At 36.6% G+C, this 12,188-nt stretch overlaps 1 protein-coding gene across 1 annotated transcript in view; it reads right to left on the bottom strand.

Annotated features, from left to right (window-relative positions):
* The window catches only part of LOC150095269 (sodium-dependent nutrient amino acid transporter 1-like), a 247,670-nt gene that overhangs the window by 72,375 nt on the left and 163,107 nt on the right, over positions 1–12,188 (bottom strand). The gene's annotated exons all lie outside the window — the stretch shown is intronic.

Genomic DNA, 12,188 nt, shown 5'->3' with positions numbered 1-12,188 from the left:
TTGAAGCCTCTAACAAGCAAGATGGCACTCTGTCCAATACCAAAAATCAAAAGAAGTAACAGAATGATATGAATTGCAAAATTTAATTTAAAAATTAAATTTTCACAGTTATAAAATTAAATTTAATACTCAAGTAGGAAGCAAATGGCAGGCTGGATTAGAGTCTGATTACTGTTTGGACATGGATGACATCCACATCTGCAGTTGGAGTGTGGAGAGAAAGGCTGATTTTTTATTTATTATTTTAAATTTAAGTAATTTATTGAAACACTGAATAAGTAGTACAAATGAAAATGTAAATAATGTTTTCTGTAAAACATTGCAGAAAATAAAGGTAACCACTTACTACAACAAAGTTCTAGGGCATTTTCTTGGGGCCACTACTGTTCATCTTATTTGCAAAAAATTCTTGGAGAAAGTAGTGAGGGACCGTATACAGCACTGGGCAAATGAGGGTAATGTTATCTGTGAGAGCCAACATGGATTTGTGAAAGGGCGCTCTTGTTTTAGCAATATGCTAGCTTTTATAATAAAGTTACAAGAACATTAAATGAGGGAAAGGCATATACTGCAATTTTCTTAGACTTAGCAAAGGCATTTGACAGGGTGCCACATGATAAGCTGATATTTAAGTTGCAACACATGGGTCTGGATGTCAGATTGGTCAACTGAATTCAGGATTGGCTGTCTGATAGGTATCAGAGAGTTGTGTATGGTGGAGCAGTTTCAAGGAGACAGAAGGTTACAAGTGGGGTCCCACAGGGCTCAGTACTAGGACCAATATTGTTTAACCTTTATATCAATGACATTGCCAGTGGATTGCAAGGGGATATTCAGTTGTTTGCAGATGATGCGAAGCTGGGAAGGATTATTAGTAATAGTGCAGATGTGGTAGCCCTGCAAGAGGATTTAAATAAGCTAGATAGAAGGGCAAATGAATGGGGGTGTCAGTTTAATGCAGCAAAATGTAAGGTCTTGAGGTTTGGGAAACATCGATGGGATGCAGCATACTCTATGGGAAGAGTTATACTGGAGGAAGTTGGGGAGACAAGAGATCTGGGGTTGATGATTGATAGAAACCTGAAGTTTAGGGGACATATTGCAAAGGTGGTGAAGGTAACACAGAGGATTGCTGCAATTATGAGAAGGACACTGACCTGCAGAGATAACAGGGTTATCATTCCGTTGCATAAGTCTCTGATCAGACCACACTTGGATTATTGTTCTCAGATTTGGTCCCCAGGATTTGAAGGGGATAAATTAACTATGGAAAAGATACAAAGACAGATGATAAAGATGGTTTCAAGGCTGTATAAGGATAGTTATGAGGATCGGCTGAGGGAATGTGGACTGCAGAGTTTGATGGATAGAAGAAGGAGAGGTGATATGATTGAGACTTTTAAACTGTTGAGAGATGGTTACAGGGTTGACACTGGGGAGTTATTTTGCTTGATTGAACAGCGAGAAGGAGTGATGACAAGAGGCCATCCCTGGAAGTTACGAAAGGAAACTGTGAGCAAGAGGGTGAGGAGTGGAGGGTGGTTGAGCCGTGGAATGCATTGCCTGATAAGGAGTGGTATGATAGACTTTGTGTTTCTTAGGGGGAACCTCCCCTCGATGAGTCTTGACAGACTTTATGTTCTTAGGAAGGACCTCCCATGGAGTCTTTTGACTCCATGGAGGCCTGAATAATAATAATAATAAAATATTTCATGTTGATTAGAAAAGATGCTGACTTGCTGATAGTGCACGTTCACAAGGATTATAAGAAGTAGATGTCAAACCTATTCAGGAAAATTCAAACAGATTTTTAGTTTGGAGAGATGAACATGGTTGCTATTTTTATTTAAATACGAGGGTTGTTTGAAAAGTTTGGTAAAAAAATAAGTTAGACACATTATATTAGATGGAGGTCTACATAAAGGTGATGTAGACCTCCATCGAGGTCTACACATTTGGTCTATCGAGTTTCCAATTTTTTCATCCCATCTAAAAAGTAGGATTTGTCAAATTGTGCAAAATAGTCATTGATAGCCTTGATGACATCCTTGTTTGAAGAAAACTTTTTTCCACCAAACTGAATTTTTAAGTTTGGGAACAAGAAGAAGTCACATGGGACCAAGTCCCGAAAATACAGTGGATGTGGAATCAATTTCAATCTTAATTCGTGCAATTTTGCCATTGTGATCGCTGATGTGTGGAACAGCAAATTGTCTTGATGAAAGAGCATTTTTTTTTTGTGCACCAATCTTGGCTGTTTTTTAATTTAATTCTTCTTTTAAAATGGTCCAACAATGACAGACTCCTGTTACTGTCTTACTCTTTTCCAAATAGTCTATAATGATAATTCCTTGGAAACCCCCCCAAAAAAAACAGTGGCCATCACCTTCCCAGCTGACAAAACAAAACAGTCTTCACTTTTTTTTGGTGCTCTTTCACCAAACATTGTCCACTGTTTTGAATGCTGCTTGGAATCAGGTGTGAAGTGGTGTATCCAAGTTTCATCTACAATCACGAATTGATGCAAAAAAATCCTGCAAATTGCAATTAAACGATGCAATTTGCAGAAATTGAAATGTCTTTTCACATACATTTTTGATCAACAGTCAACAATTGCGGCACACATCTTTTTCATGTCCAATTTTACATGCAGGATATTATACACCCATTCAAATTGATATGCCTACAATCTCAACAATCTCACGCACTTTCACTTGGTGATCTTCAATAACAATACTAATAATAACAGATTTTGTCAATCATTTCCTTCGTAGTGACCTCAGTTGGGCATTTGGAGCGTGCTTCATCTTCAATGGATTTACTACCACATTTAAACTCATTTATCCAAAAATAAATAGTCTTTAATGAGTCAGAGTCCCCATGAACTGCATCTAATTTGGCTTTGATGCAGTGGAAGGTCAGATGCAGCCATCCACTTTTTTAAATAAGTGTTTCATCACTGCACAAAACTCGTTTTTCTCCATTTTTATGAAAACTGTGAACATGGTCATTTTAAATGTTTGCAAATGAGAACTACATGTTGTACGCAACAAAAATTTTGCCAGGAGTCATGAAAGATGATACGTGCCAACACTAGTATGAATGAATGAACGAATTGTGTCGCCATCTATTGGAAATTTACCAAAATTTTCAACCAACCCTCATAAAGTTTTGTAACGTGCAGAAATGCAAGACATCTATACTTAACATAAGAAAGGGAAATTAGGTAGGAGTTAGATGGATAAGTAGTATGATATCATTAAACATGAGCTGCTAAAAAAGAAATTGTTGTGGAGGGTATATAAAGAGAAAAGTAACCAGCAAGCTCAAACAGTACAAGGGTGAGGCAAGAAAGGTGACCAGCATAATAAGGAAGGCAAAATCAAATTACAAGGAGAAACTAGTTAAACAGGACAAAGGAAATCCCAAAGAAATCTTTTGTTATGTGACAAGTAAGAAGATGGCTATGGAGGAATAACCTTAATAAGTGTTGATGAGGCGACAGAAGCAGATAAAATATTTGAGTTGCTAATTGACCACTTTGCAAGGCTTTATCATCCAAATGAGGTTAATGCTGACAGAGTGATGTGGGAACAATAGATGAATTGAAGGTTCTTAAAATATTGCAGAATATCATAAATACAGCTGGTGGATAAAATGGGATATCAGTTTGGGTTTTGCAAGAATGTGCACAGGAGCTGGCAATGCATCTGACTAGGCTCTTTAATTTAAGTCTCAGTTCTGGTAGAGTTTCAAGGGATTAGAAATAGGACAAAATAATTCCTTTACATAAGGGAGGTTCTAAAACTACAGCAGTAAATTATAGACCAATCAGTATCTCATTAGTGGTTGTAAAAGTAGTGGAAAAATTGGTCAACAAGAGAATTCAAGAAATGGTGCATAAAAATATGATACTCAACGAGGGGCAACATTGCTTGGTGAAGAGTCAGTCATCATGCCTTAGTAATTTACTAACTTTTTTATAATAGAATGATGGCTGAGTTGGATAAATGAAATGACTAGATGATGATTCTGCTGAATTTTGCAGAGGCATTTTGCATTTGACAGAGAATACCGCATAGAACTCTTATGCAAATTAGAACAAATGGGGATGGATATGACACTGGTTATGTGGATAGGAGAGAGTGGTTGCTGGATAGATATCAAAAAGTGGTATATGGAGGGGCAGAATCGAGGCAAAACAGGTGACTAGTGGTGTGCTGCAAGGTTCAGTGATGGGACCATTGCTGTTTAATTTGTACATAAATGATATAGGAAATAACCTGAAAGGAAATATTCAGCTGTTTGCCAATGATGCAAAATTAGGTAGAATAATAGTTAATCAAGGTGATGGAGAGCATGCAAGATGATTTAAACAAGCCATTAGTATGGGCAAAAGATAAATGGGTGTCAGTTTAATGTGGAGAAATGTAAAGTTATGCATTTTGAGATAAATTGATCACAATCTGTGTACCACATTAATGGAATTGTACTCTAGGAAAGATGTGAAACTAGGGATTTAGGTGGTAGTAGACAGAGTAAAAGTTTAGAGGGCATATTGCTAAGGTAGCTCATAAGATTACCTGGCTACTGAAGAACACTAACAAATAGACATAAGGAAGTTGTTATTACTCTTTATAAGGCCTTGATGCATTTGCATCTAGATTGTGCTCAGGTCTGGTTTTATGGGGATGAGGAAGTGCTGAAGAGGATTCAGATGCAGGCAACCATGATGGTGAGCGGTCTGTGGAATGTTTCCTATGAGGATAAATTGAGACGGTGCATTGTAGAAGTTGGTTGATTAGCAGAAAATAGGGGATATGATAGAAACATTTAAGTTACTTCAACGATTTTATAGGAATGATACAGGAGAAATGTTTTAGAACTTAGCTAGAGGGTGAAGAACTAGAGATCATCCCTGGAAGTTGAGTAAAGATGTGGTTAGTAAGGATGTGAAGGCTAGGGTTTTTGTTTGGAGAGTTGTGAATGAATGGAATGGGTTGGCAGTGTCAGTTGTATGTGCTTTGTCTGTTAATGGATTTAAGGAGAGGTATGATAAAGTGTATGGATTGTTTTGGTCTCCCACGGTGAGTCTTCGGACTCAATGGAGGTGTCCATACAACAACAATAATAATAATGTATTTGTGGAACTGAGCTCTGGATGGTGTATAGTATTTAGAATCTGGAGATAAAGAGGTGGCCAACACAGACAAGTTTCAATAGCAAATTGCAAAGACTACAAGGTGTAATTACTGCTATGACAGAATGATAGAATGGGATGAAGGATGATACATTGACATGTACAGATAGAGGTGATTCTATACCACTATAATATTCTGCAGAGTTGAGAGATAAGTACAGCAATCAGTACTAGAATGTTTGTTGTGAGGAAAAATCAAAGAAATGTAAATTGAATAGCTTAGTGTTTAAGTAGAAAAGAGGCAATAAAACAGATTGGTGAGTGGGCCTTGTCTAGATTAATACAGAGGAGATTATATGTTGAGCAGAGACAGAGAGAAAGGATAAGAGGCTTCTATAGGAATTGTAGTAGCGGTAAACAAGAGTCAGAAAGTGCATATATATATATATATGCACTTCTAGAAAATTCTAGAAGACCAAATACATTGCATATCTAATTATAAGAATAGGCTAGGTCATAATTTATTATGTCTATACACAAATGCCAGGAGCATTAGAAACAAAGGGGTTGAGTTTGTTGCTTTATTGAATATGATGTGGCCTAAGATTAGTGAAACCTGGCTATCAGAATTAGATATGGTAAGTGGAATCTAGTGTAATGGATATACAATTTTTAGGAATGACAGAAGAGATAGGACAGGAGGAGTGCTACTAATGATATCAGATGACTCGAGTCCAGTTAGGGTAGAAATACAAGAAAACAATGATGGTAACAATGTTCCATGTAGCGATGAGTTTGAGTCTATTTGGTGTGAAGTGGAAGTTAACAGAATGAAATATATGGTGGGGTGTTGCTACAGACCTGGCAGCTCAGTTGTAGGGGACGAAGAAATGCATCGCCAATTTAGCCTTATGGATACCAAGCGAATGATTGTTATGGGTGACTTTGATTTTCCAAACATTGATTGGGTAGAAGAGAAATCTCATGATCAGAAAGAACAGGAATTTATTTAATTGTTGCAAGTTAACTTTCTCAAGCAGCATGTGAAAGAAGGAACTCGAGGTCAAAGAGTGTTGGATTTGCTCATAGCATCAGAAGGGATCTCTGTCAAGAATATCGCTATTTTACCACCAATTGGTGATAGTGACCATGCTGTTCTTTCTTGGGAAATATCTACTTGTATTGAAGCTCCGATTAAATCAGGCTACATGCTGAATTACAAAGCTGGAAATTATGATCAACTTAGAAGAATACTATCTTTGGCCCCATGGTATCAGTTACTGAATGGAAAAAATGTCAGCAATACATGGGAATCTTTGAAAAAGTGCTTGAATGAGGCGGTATCTGAATGTATCCCTAGTGTTCGAAGAATAAATAGTTTGAGAGTGAAATGGATGTGCAGCCTTATTAAGCTAGAGATCCACAAGAAGAAGATGATGAGGAAAGAATATTGTGAGAATTAGAGTGAATGGAGTTATGAGATATATATAAAGCTCAAGCCAGAAAAGTAACGAGTATTGTGAGAAAAGCTAAAACGAATATGAAAAAAAATTAGCCATGCAAGCTAAAGGCAATCCAAAAGAATTTTATTGTTATGTCACAAGCAAAAGAAAGAATGAATGCAGAAGAATAACTTTATTGAATGCAGATGGTATACGAGTGTCAGATGCTAAGGAGATTGTTCAGTTAATGAGTGCTCACTTTGCTAAGATATATCAACCAGGTGTATGGTGCATAGTGCTATTGCTATGTTGGATGAAGAGTTAGAGGTTCATGAAAATGAAGTTGAAAAGCTCTTGCATAACCTGGATAAGAATTTGTCAATCGGGACAGATGGAATAATTGCCCGTTTGTTAAAGGAATGTTCAGCTGAATTGGCTGTGGTTTACCTCAGGGTTCAGTCCTTGGGCCATTATTGTTCAATCTATACATTAATGACATCAAGCAGGGTCTATCATCAGATTTGCAATTGTTTGCTGATGATGCAAAGATAGGCAGGGCAATCAGGGATGCTACTGATATTCAGCAATTACAAAATGATTTGAATAGACTGGAAATCTGGGTAAACGAAAATGGCTATCAGTTTAACGTCAGTAAGTGTAAAGTTATGCACTTTGGCGTGATTAGAGTTCCAGCAGCATATTATATTGGGGGGGGGGGTTTATGCTACAAGAAACTGAAGAGGCAAGGGATCTTGGTGTATTAGTGGATAAGAATTTAAAGTTCAAAGGTCACATAGCAAAAGTTGCAAACAACTCAGAGGATAATTGCTATGTTGAAGCAAACCTTGACATGTAAGGATAAGAAAGTAATTTTGCCTCTTTATAAAGGCACTGATAAGACCACACTTGGATTACTGTGTGCAGATTTGGTCTCCTGGGTTCCAAAGGGATAAAGATGCTGTGGAAAGGGTGCAAAGAAGAGTTACAAAGATTATATCCGGATTATGGGATTTAGATTATGAGGACATATTGCGAGTATGTCAATTACAGACTCTGGTTAAGAGGAGAAAGAGGGGCGATATGATACAGGTCTATAAACTTTTGAATGGGTGTTATAGCATTTCAACTGATGAAATTTTTCATTATATGGAAGGTGGGAAGAGAACACAGGGGCATCCTTGAAGTTAAATTTATTTGGAGTCAAGAAAGGGGTAAGAGCTAGGTTTTTCTCCCAGAGAGCAGTGAGTGAGTGGAATAATTTGTCCTTATGGGTAGTGAGTGCATCTAGTGTGAATGAATTCAAGGATAGGTATGATAGCTGGGTTGGGTAATTTACAGCCTCCCTTGATGAGTCCTCAACTCCCTGGAGGTCTCAGATAATAATAATAATAATAAATATGCTGCTTGATTGAGACCTCCCCCAATGGAGAGTCTATTGATATCACCAAGAGAGAGTTAATAATCATGTCAGCTTGAATAGTCATGTTAAAAATCCCATCGGCTATGCCATTTATGTTACATTTCTGTTAAGAGGCCACACACTGAGTGTTAGGTGGATTGTGGATTTACAGGAGTTCAATCAGATTAGTGCAATGACTTTTAACTATTTTTTTTGAATCCAAGAAATGATAGACTCAAAACCAAATAAGAGATATATATTTATTTAAACTAAATAAAACTATATAACATGGAAAATATAATTACCGTATTTGCTGGCATATAAGACATCCCCTTTTTTGTACACATTTTTAGGAAAAAAAAACTTTATCGCTGATTATTATAATGAATTTACAAATATAAAATACAAATAATAAATATTTCAAATATAAAACAATAAGTAGGTCTACTTTCAACAAACACCTAATCTAACTAGGAAAGAGTACCCACCTTTTAATCATCTTCATCAAAGCCCAGAAATTCATCTCTAGAGCTAAATGAAGAGAGACACTTGAAACCTCTTCAAAATCAGAATTGGAGTCCTCATACAACAAATTGTCCTCTGTACCATCCAATGCATTACTAATGCCACACTTCTTAAATGATTTAACCACTGTATCAGTTTTCACAGCATCCCATGAAGCTTTGACCCACTCATAAACTTGCGAAATGCTAGGTCTCTTCCTTCTTCCTGATGGTGTAACCTCAAAATCTGAAGACTGCATCCAGCTGTTCCACTTGTCCTTTATAAATCCCTTAAATGGTTTATTAACACAGACATCTAAAGGTTGAAGCTGACAAGTTAGACCTCCTGGAATTACAGCTTTCAATTCCTTGAATTTATTTTTAACATCTTATGCTCTGTGAGAACAAAACATCCCATACTAGCAGGGCAGGCTTCTTCAACAGTCTGCCAGGGTGTCTAGACCCAATTTTATCTATCCATAACTTCATTCCTCCTCCATCCATCTAGCCTTTTGCACGAACATGTATAAACACGCATTTAAGCAGTTTTTCTTTGGGTAGAATCTTCCTTTTAAAAATCAATAGTGGCAGCAATTTTGTCCCATGAGCACAGCAGGATAAAACAACCATGTAGGGAGTTTTTTCATGCCCCGAAATTTTAACAGTAACACTTTTAGTGCCCTTGAATCTAGTTTTGTTTGAGGGCACATTAAAAGTCAGCGGAATCTCGTCCATGTTTCCTATTTGCACGAGTTCAAAATTTTCTCATTTCTTTGCGTTAATGATGAATCGATGAAATTCAATAATTTTTTCTTCATATTCAGCTGGCATCTTTTGTGATATTTTTGTTTTAGTCCACATACATAGCTGGTTTCTCTTCATGAATCTTGAACACCATGATGTTGATCCAGTAAAGTTGGCGATCCCTCTGTTAGTGGCTGTTGCTTTCACTTGAGGAATAATCATTTTTGTAGACACTGAAAGTCCAGCTTTTCTGTGGTTTAAAATCCAATTATTCAGTTCTGCCTCAAGTTCTGGCCATTTAGAAGTTCTACTTCGAAGTTATGTTTACTGTGAGTTTCTTTTTTTTAGATCCTCTTCCTGATTCTGCCAAGTTCTTATAATTTTCTCAGTTGGGGCGGCCCAAAATGCCTCTCTGGCCCAGTTTCCATGTTCTTTAGCATATGCAATCACACGTAGCTTGTATGCAATATTGTAGCAATGCTGATGTTTTTCAGCCATAATTTGCCAAGAAATTTAGAGAAAATTTAACATCAGAAATTTATCACCATTCACAACAACAGTGACAACAATTGGAAAGTTTAAACGAACAGGAACACAGCTGTGATTGTTGATGACAGCGCATGCGCAACTACTGAACTCTACATAACTGGAATGCTCTCAAACACCGCAAAGAAGCAAGAAAGAAATCGCGTAACTCGGAACAGAGAAAATTTCCAGAAATGAAAGTAATAAAAAACTGAGTATCAGCGTATGAGACGCACCCTGTTTTTCAGACCTTATTTCAAAGAAAAAAAGTGCATCTTATACGCAGGCAAATACGGTAATTTAATGGCAAAACTGAAGAGGAGTATAATGGAATAATTCAAATTGTATTGATGAGCCATAATTTTCTTTGGTTGCACTGTTATAACTAAAAAAGGTAAGAAATTGCATGATGTGCATATTTTGAAATTTCAGGTGTATTATAATCTTCAGTTTTACCCAAAATTCTCTGGTCTACATTCTTAAACTTCCATTCTATCCTCTTGTTTTCCTCTGTTGCCCAAGTACCAAATGCTCTCTAACAGTTGTCAATTAACCAATTGATCTCCATGGTGAACACATGCACTTGTTCCACTAACCAGCAATCAAGAAGCTAGTTAAAAAAGAAGCTTGTTGGCAAAAAGAAAATGTCTTTATGATGAATGACAGATATCACAACAATTAACAATTGTGCATTATAATAAATTATGAACATTGAAATATTGAAGAATGTGGTTGAACATTTAGGTATCTGATAATTTAGGTTATCATGGTAAGGTTTCATCAGTGTAAGTATGCTTATATTTGTTAAGTGTGAATATTATAAGCATTGTGCTGAATGCGAGTACTTTTAAAATGGTGAAATTTCTTAATTGGTTTCAACAATCCGAATGAGTCACTTTGGTAAGCCTAAAAATATCAACGTTGTGGTATACGTGAAACTGATCAACTTCGATTGTTTGCATAAATGAATTTATTATTGGTGTGACAAAAATTACTGAGGAAAGAATTATTGGATATGTTTGTCTGATTATATTAAAAGTGTTTCAGTTATGATTTATAAATGTGTGCTAGATATTGAATACTTACAACTTTTTTGGGCAAGTTGAATAATTTGAAGTGAGATTGGTTCTGAATACTATTATTACCCCAAGACCTCATGGAGTCAAAGACACATCTGGGAGGTCCTTTTATCACACACACACACACACACAGCTCATCATACCATGTCTTAAACACACTCAAACTCCTTGCAGAACACCACACTCTCAGGCAAGGCATTCCAATCATTTACAACACTGCACAAAAAAATCTGCTTCTCACTCCCCTACTCACACCCTCTTTATGCATTTTCCAGGGTTGACCTCTGGAAAATGGTCAATTCAATCTTCCTCAATTTCTCATTATTTTCTGTAGAACTTTTCCAGCATCGATCCTATAACAACCCTTTACTAACTTGTAGTCTCTATCATATCTCCCCTCCTCTTTCTGTCCATCAAACCTTTTAGAGGATATGCTAACCACTTGGCCAACCAGGCTGAGTAATTATACAGCTCAGTTAAGCTCTATGGACAGCAGAAACATTCGAATAAATAAGAAAATAAATTTAAAAATTATTAAACCAAGACTAGAATTAACAGAAATACAGTCAAGATATATTCAAGTCTACCATCAAGTTGCTGCATTAACAATTTCAACTGTGATCCACTTGAGCATAGAGTTTTGCAGGTTATGTTTTTTCTCGATTCATGACGTGCTACTTGCATGAACCGATTTTTCTTTTTAAACATGAAAGAGAAAAGGGATACTGATTTATTAAATATTTGTCTGGATCTGTGGAGGAAATTCCAAAAAAATTTCAAGATCACTACAGAATATCATAAGTCTCTAAATTCTATTTTTTAATTATTGATCCTAATATTATTTACGGCATCTCCATGGAGTCTGGAGACTCACCATGGGAGACCCAAATCAACAATCATAGACAAATCCTATCATACCTCTCCTCAAATCCATTCACTGTTAGGGAACTCGCAACCAATTCTGGTAATCCATTCCACTTGCTCACCACTCTCCATGCAAAAAAAATCTGATCCGCACATCTACACTCTTACCCAACTTCCACAGATGGCTCCTATTTGAAATTTTATAAATTTCATCAATTTTATAAAACCCCTTTAATATCTTAAACATTTCTATCATATCCTTTCTTTTCTGCCTATCAACTAAACTTTATAGCCCACAAACCTTCAACCTATTCTAATAGGGAGTATTCCACAGACCTGTCACCATCTTGGTCACTTGTCTGTGAATTTTTTCAACCATCTGCTGATCCCCAGGTGACCAAATCTGTGCACAGTAGTCAAGATGTGGACGAATCACAACCTTAAAAGAGGGATAATAACTTCCCTATCTTTACTTGTTGCCATGTTTTTCAA

Source organism: Typopeltis vanoorti, chromosome 20 (assembly GCF_054136105.1).
Source record: "Typopeltis vanoorti isolate ZY-2024b chromosome 20, IOZ_Tvanoo_1.0, whole genome shotgun sequence".
Classification (NCBI taxonomy): domain Eukaryota; kingdom Metazoa; phylum Arthropoda; class Arachnida; order Uropygi; family Thelyphonidae; genus Typopeltis; species Typopeltis vanoorti.
This window is presented reverse-complemented; position numbering and strand designations above follow the sequence as displayed.